This window comes from Protopterus annectens, chromosome 15.part0 (genome assembly GCF_019279795.1).
Source record: "Protopterus annectens isolate FY-2018-M chromosome 15.part0, PAN1.0, whole genome shotgun sequence".
NCBI lineage: Eukaryota > Metazoa > Chordata > Ceratodontiformes > Protopteridae > Protopterus > Protopterus annectens.
Window position 1 is genome coordinate 412,876,857 of NC_056749.1, and position 7,191 is coordinate 412,884,047.

The 7,191-nt window shown below is 40.7% G+C and overlaps 1 non-coding gene across 1 annotated transcript; it reads left to right on the forward strand.

Annotated features, from left to right (window-relative positions):
- The first annotated feature begins 2,531 nt into the window (after positions 1–2,531).
- On the forward strand, positions 2,532–2,685 carry LOC122790205. The gene has a single exon (XR_006362964.1). It is a non-coding gene; the product is annotated as a 5.8S ribosomal RNA (ribosomal RNA).
- The last annotated feature ends 4,506 nt before the right edge of the window (positions 2,686–7,191 follow it).

Below are 7,191 nucleotides of genomic sequence, written 5' to 3' on the forward strand. Positions count from 1 at the left end.
CTGAAATGTGCAGGGATTAACAATCCAAAGGTGAAAGCTATTACCTAAACATTAGTAAATTATGAAATCCCTGTAACCTTCCCAGACAGGATATTTCTTTGTGGCCTTATGCCCTCAAATGTCAATTAAACAGTGAGACACCTTGACAACAACAGCTGTTGAACAGATATTGTAGCCACCTGAGAGAGTTTGTTATTTTTGTGTTCATATGCTATTTATGTTTGGGATTCATTGTGTTGGGTTTATTTTAGTTTCTTTTGCTTAAAACATGAATCAACTTTGTTATGTTTAATAATGAATATCAATTCAGATAAACATTTTTTATAGCAGACAGAACATTTTGGTTAGCAAGAAAGTAGCAACAATCTTATGAGATTAAATGTTTCCCCATTTTAAATGAAAGTCAGTCAGTGTTTTTTCCCAGGATTTTCAAAATTTCTGACTAAGACAGATACTAACACAAGATAGCCATAGAGGTGTGTGCTGCATCTATTGCCTGAGCCTGTAAAATGGTTTTGTAGCACGTTTTTCTTACAAGTGGGATGTTTTTCTCTCTCTCTTGCTGTGAACTTGCCTTGATATATTAAATGAAATAGATAGTGGTATCTCCACTCATTCCCCTCCTGTTTATTTAATATTTATGTCATCGCCCCTACCTAGTATGCAACTATTTCTTTTGTAATAAACAAACAAAAAATATGTTCATTGCATGAATTCGTCAGTTCCTATACTTTTGTTATACCCTTTTTTCTGCAAAAAGGCATCTAAATTAATAACTGTTGGTGTCTGTTGAAACATCCTGTATTCCTCCTGAGATATGATGTAGACTCGCAATCCAAACATCATTTTGTCTAAATTTTTCCTGAATATTCCTGTCATTCACATTACTTTTTTGTACTGCCTGGAGTTACCAAAATGTGCATATTATTTTTTAATACTTTCTTTTATTCTTCCATGTAACAAACTGTGATCCTCTGATTATTCCATATAAAACCTTTTGTACAATTTCACTGTCATTTTCAGAAAGTCAGTTCTATTTAATGCCTTCATAATATGTGGAACACACACATGGACATATAACTTCAGATGAAATGCTAAATATATATTCAATAATTCAGTTATGTTGTATCAAACTCCGGGCCTCTACAGGTTATTTAAGAGTCTGCCAAAGTAAACAAACTGATGCAAAAATGATGTCCTTGAACCAAAAGTCCAAAAACTCCATAAATAATTCTAAATCAGCAACATTTCTTTTATATGAGAGCAGTGAATTCAATAACCTACCTGTTCTGTGGTGAAAGAAGGAACATTTTAATGAAGAAATAACAATAGGTAAACTGACAGGTTGTTATTTAGTGTTTTGTTTGACAAATTCAGTGCCTAGAATAGCAGCCAGAACAAAATCATTTATTATTATCCTATTTTTTAACCAAGTAAACCCACTAGACACACAGACCCTTTTCAGGGGTGTCCTGGGAACGGTGCCTGGTTAATTGACTTCCTTAAGGTCACACAGGAAGCAAATGAAGGCTAAGGGAATTTAACTTTGTACTGCAGGAACTACAGCTTGCAACCTTAAACTCTGAGCCACCTTCCAGGATATTAGCTATAGGTATAGATATAGATAGAGATGGAGCTATATATAGACTGATATGACTGACATTCTTTTTTCTGCCTCTGGCTGTTCCTTCTTTTGGAAATACACTGCCTCTCCATGCAGCCTGCATACTTTGATTATGATTAGACTGTCTGATAGGGTTAAATTGGCTTATTTGTTGCTTAACAGCACTAGTTTCCTCTGTCTATACTTTCTTATCTTTGGCTTTTATACAAGAAATTATAATTTTTTCCCAATATTGCATTTGAATTGTAGCTTAGACATTCTTTCTTACTTTTCCACTAAGTTTGGAAGTATTCCGAGGCACTCTTCAAATTTTTTTCTGTTACATTAATAATGGCAATCGTTAACAAAAAAAATATGGGCTAGCCATTATAGAGCAATCTGAGGCCAAGGTTCTCAGCTCCATTAGAATAGATTCTTTTTGCTACTACTCTCTGCCTTCTCTCCATGACTCTTAACCATTCTTGTTATTGTCTCATATGCGTGCCCCATCCCTCATAAAAAGTTTGATTTTCTGGATTAATCACTGAAGATTACAGTGAGTCAGTAATGATAGGCATTAGAGTTTCATAACTCTTATCAGGGCTGGATCAGGCACATGGAGATGTAGGCAGCTGCTTAGGGGCTGGTGCTGGCTGAGGGACCCAGCCTGGGTTTAAAAAAAAAAAGACAGAGAGACAAATATATGCTCCACTTGTCTGCTGCTGGGTTTTCTTTTTTCTTTCGGCATCGGTATTCATCTCTGATTTGATCTCCAGGAAGTTGTCTCTCTGATTGGTTCATCTGAGCAGTTCAGATCAGAGAAGTACAGCCTTTTTGTTTTGGCAGTTGCCCAACATTGTTGCTGTCATACGTGCTCGTCACGAGGTGCGACGCCGGGGCGGTGCCCCCGGCGGACGAGAAGCAGTACGACTCTGAGCGGTGGATCACTCGGCTCGTGCGTCGATGAAGAACGCAGCTAGCTGCGAGAACTAATGTGAATTGCAGGACACATTGATCATCGACACTTCGAACGCACTTTGCGGCCCCGGGTTACTCCCGGGGCTACGCCTGTCTGAGGGTCGTCGTGCCTTCCATCGCCCACGGGGGGTCGTCCGGCCCCCGCGGAGGGCGCGGCCGGGGAGTCGAGGGAGCCCCGCTGCGGGCCCCCCCGTCCCCCCAGGGAGAGACGCGGACGGAGGAGACGAGTCCCCCCGCCGCCCCGAGCCGGGGAGCCCGTCCGAGGACGGGAAGGGAGCGGGCGCGCGTCGGTCCCGCCCCCCCGGAGGCTGTCGGTGGTAGCGCCACCGGGCTGCCCTCCCGGGGCGGGTCCCGACGTCCGCCCGCCCGGTCCCCGCGCTCCGGGGCCGCGTCGGCCGTCCTCCTCCCGCCGCCCGGAAGCCCGGCGGGTTCGGGGCGGAGGCGGCGAGCGGGGAGGTCCCCCCGGGGAGGGGGTGGGAGAGGACGGGCTGCCCGTCCGCCCCCGCCCCCGCCCCGGGGCCGACCCCCCTGCCGCCGCCGCCCCGCCGACCCCGCGACCCCAGCTCGGAACGCGACCTCAGATCAGACGTGGCGACCCGCCGAATTTAAGCATATTACTAAGCGGAGGAAAAGAAACTAACCAGGATTCCCTCAGTAACGGCGAGTGAAGAGGGAAGAGCCCAGCGCCGAATCCCCGCCCGGGCGACGGGCGCAGGGAAATGTGGCGTACGGAAGTCCGTCTCCCCGGCGCCGCCCAGGGGGCCCAAGTCCTTGTGATCGAGGCTCAGCCCGCGGACGGTGTGAGGCCGGTGGCGGCCCCCGGCGCGTCGGGATCAGGTCTTCCCGGAGTCGGGTTGTTTGTGAATGCAGCCCAAAGCGGGTGGTAAACTCCATCTAAGGCTAAACACCGGCACGAGACCGATAGCGGACAAGTACCGTAAGGGAAAGTTGAAAAGAACTTTGAAGAGAGAGTTCAAGAGCAAAGGCTGGGGACCCAGGTTGATAGTAGTCTGTCATTCGACACCCATGTAGCTAAAGTAGTTAGGAAGTCCTTCTACATTGCCCACCTTATCATGAAGGGATTCTCATCTAGATCAAGGGAGGTCATAGTCTCCCTTTACTCATCACTCATCAGACCAATGATTGAGTACAATGCCCCATTCGGAATGTATCTGACCCGACACTTGCAGCAGCTGGAGAGGCCACAAAAGTTCCTCACCAAAAGGATAAAGGGTCTCAAAAATCTGTCCTATGCTGCCCGACTGAAAGAACTCCAGCTCTATTCAGTCGCCGCTTGCTCAGAGGTGACCTTTGCCTAACATACAAGGCCATGTCAAACCCAGATTTGATGAATATGCTTCACCTCAAAAATCTAGATCCATCAGAGCCACAAGGGCGGAGACTTAAACCTCGACACGGCTATTAATAGGACGTGCTGGAGGGATAGATTCATCACCCAAAGACTCCCTATGCTGTGGAACAAAATCCCGGTACATGTGAGGCAGAGCACCTCGCTGGCCTTGTTCAAGAGAAATCTTGACCAATGGATGGGAGATCACAGATATACCCCAGGAATTACCTCAGTGTCACTGCTCGACAGAGGCACAGCAAAATAATGGGTATAGTTCCCCATACTAAAGGGGTGGCGTAAGCCACAAAACAATGGGCTAGGCTTATAAATGCCCTCGGGCAGATAGCCTAGTATGAACCTATGAACCCATGAACCTAAGAATGTGAGTTCTGCTGCCAGAATATGTTACCATATACATTACTTGAGTTTATTAAGGTTTCTGCTGCCATTTCAAATATTTGAGGGAAGAGTGCATGTTTGTTAAGCTTCCTACTGCTACCATATCAAGGAAAAAATGTGGGTTCTGCTGCCATATTAAATACTGAGCCATAAATGTTCCTCATATTTTTGTTGCTACAAGGGACGAAAGAGCACTGCTGCCATTTTTCAAGGCAGAGGAGTTTGGGGGTAGGTGTGTGCGCGCGCGTGTGTGTGTGTGTGTTATTTATATATATATATATATATATATATATATATATATATATATATATATATGTATGTATGTATATATACATATATATATATGTATGTGTGTCTATATGTATATATATATATATATATATATATATATATATATATATATATATATATATATATATATATATATATATATATATATATATATATATATATATATATATATATATGTATATATATATATATATATATATGTATATATATATATATATATATATATATATATATATATATATATATATATATATATATATATATATATATATATATATATATATATATATATATATATATATATATATATATATATATATATATATATACAGAGAGAGAGAGAGTAAATTTATATCAGCTTCACAATGAACTGTGTGACTCCATGAATGCATCCAAGGACATTTTTGTTAATCTACTTTTCTCATTTTGACTTTTGCACTCCTACTAACTTTCTATCCATCTCATCATTTTCACAGATAGTGTATAATTTCACTTATGCTCCCTGGATTTTTTCAATGCATGATTTTTCTCTTCTAATGGTTTGATAAAATCATTTGATAATAACTTTTTATTTTCTGATTTCTGCTGCTTAACTGCCTAGCACAATTTTGTTTGCTCCTTCTGTGCTTAACCATCAGTGTTTTATAATCATAATCTAATTTATTGTGATGAACTATGGCTCATCTGATTTATACTGTGCTTATAGCAGATGTGCTTTGCTCAAAATATGCAGGTCAGAAACTGATATTATTAGAGTTTGTTGAAAAAAAAATACTTCTCAAATAAGGGCATTCATACAACCACAGTGCATTTTGTTTAGCAGCAAAGGAAGTAAAGTTTTATTATTCCTGACGTTTATCCCTTAGGGCTTGAACAAACTCGAAGGAAGCTAAAACAGAGTCATTACAGACTCTTCCTTTTGAACTAAAAGTTGCAATCATAACATTCATTCGAACCATATGGACTTGCCAATGATCACTAACACAGGTGAACTGCACTGATGAGCTGTAAAGCATTAACAGCTGTAGGTATGGAGGGGATTGTTAGAAAGGTTGGAGCACTGCAGCCTCACCCAGCTAAGAAATGAGAGATGAATCATGTGGTGTGAACATTATTAGATTTATCCAGGGACTCCTTGTTGAATTTGCTAAGCTCTGTTAGCCAGAAGAGGTCAGGAAAGCAAAAATCAACAAACATATCCATCAGTCAACAACAGAAAATTAAAAACAGCTCCAGTAAAAAAAAGATAAAGAAATTCACCATCTGCTGATACCAAGTGGCATTGAACTTAAATGCTAAATGTTTTGTGACAGTGGCCAAAGGTTTCATTGACTTGTATGGAGATAAAAACATTTGTAATTTTTGCCAAGCCAAGAAATATCAAACTAAATATAATTACTGTAAAACTAATTTCTACATGAAAATTTTATGTCTGTACCAGAAATGTGGCTATATTTGTATACCTTAAATATTATGATATTTATTAGTACTACATTTACTACAGCTGACAACAAACTGGTAAAGGAGTATACTTTAATGAATGTTGTGTATTTTGGCTTTTCCCGGTTAGGGGTCGTCATAGCAGAACACCGGTCCGCTAATGATTGGCAGTAGATTTTTACGTGCCATGTTGCCAGCCCTGATGCACAACCTTCAACGAAGGTACGCCCATTCACGCATGTCTCCACACAGAAGACGCTCTAGCTGAGAATCGAACAGGACATCTTACTGTAATACGACAATGTCATATTACAAATTAGAGAATGAGTGACCTGTACATCACCACTTTGATTGGACAATGATGTTCTCCAGTACGGTGTTAATGTACAGATAATGCCGGCAGAAAAAAAGAGCCATCTGCTTCAGGGAAGCATATTAAGCTATTGTGGAGCTTGGACTGAAAGAAAGCTAATAGCTGTCATTATTTTACACATGCTAAGCAGTGATTTTGCTTTTTACAGTGTTTAAAATAAAAAAATATATATAGAAAAGTGTGCATGTGTTTGTCATTTTGTGTGAGTGTATGTGTGCATAAAACTGAGAAAAGATTATTTTACACTCACTAAGCAGCACTTTTGCTGTTTAGCAAGTGCAAATTTAAAAGAAACATAAAAGAAACAAAACTGCATGCGCACGCACGTGTGTGTGTGCGTGTGCGTGTGTGTGTGTGTGTGTGTGTGTGTGTGTGTGTCTGTGTGTGTGCTTGAGTGCATGAAAGCAGAAGTGTAGGTGTGTTTGCGTGAGAGTGAGATTGATCGAGCAGTTAAGAGAATTGCGTACCTCTCAACCTCTTAGCGCAAAAAATTTGGAAAAAGCCTAAAATAAAGGGCAAACATAAGGTCAAAAGTAGGAACAGATTTTAAATAATGCTCTTATAAAATTTAGAAAGTTGTTTGAACAACAGGATTTGAGTTAGCATATATTTTCTAAAAGAAATAAAGGCTGAAACTCAGATATATGTCATCATTTAGTGACTTCAATCACCAATGATTGGCAACAAGCCACAAATTTTAGGAGTAAGGGACCAAAAATGATGTAAATATTTGGATATTTTTGAAAATGTTATATT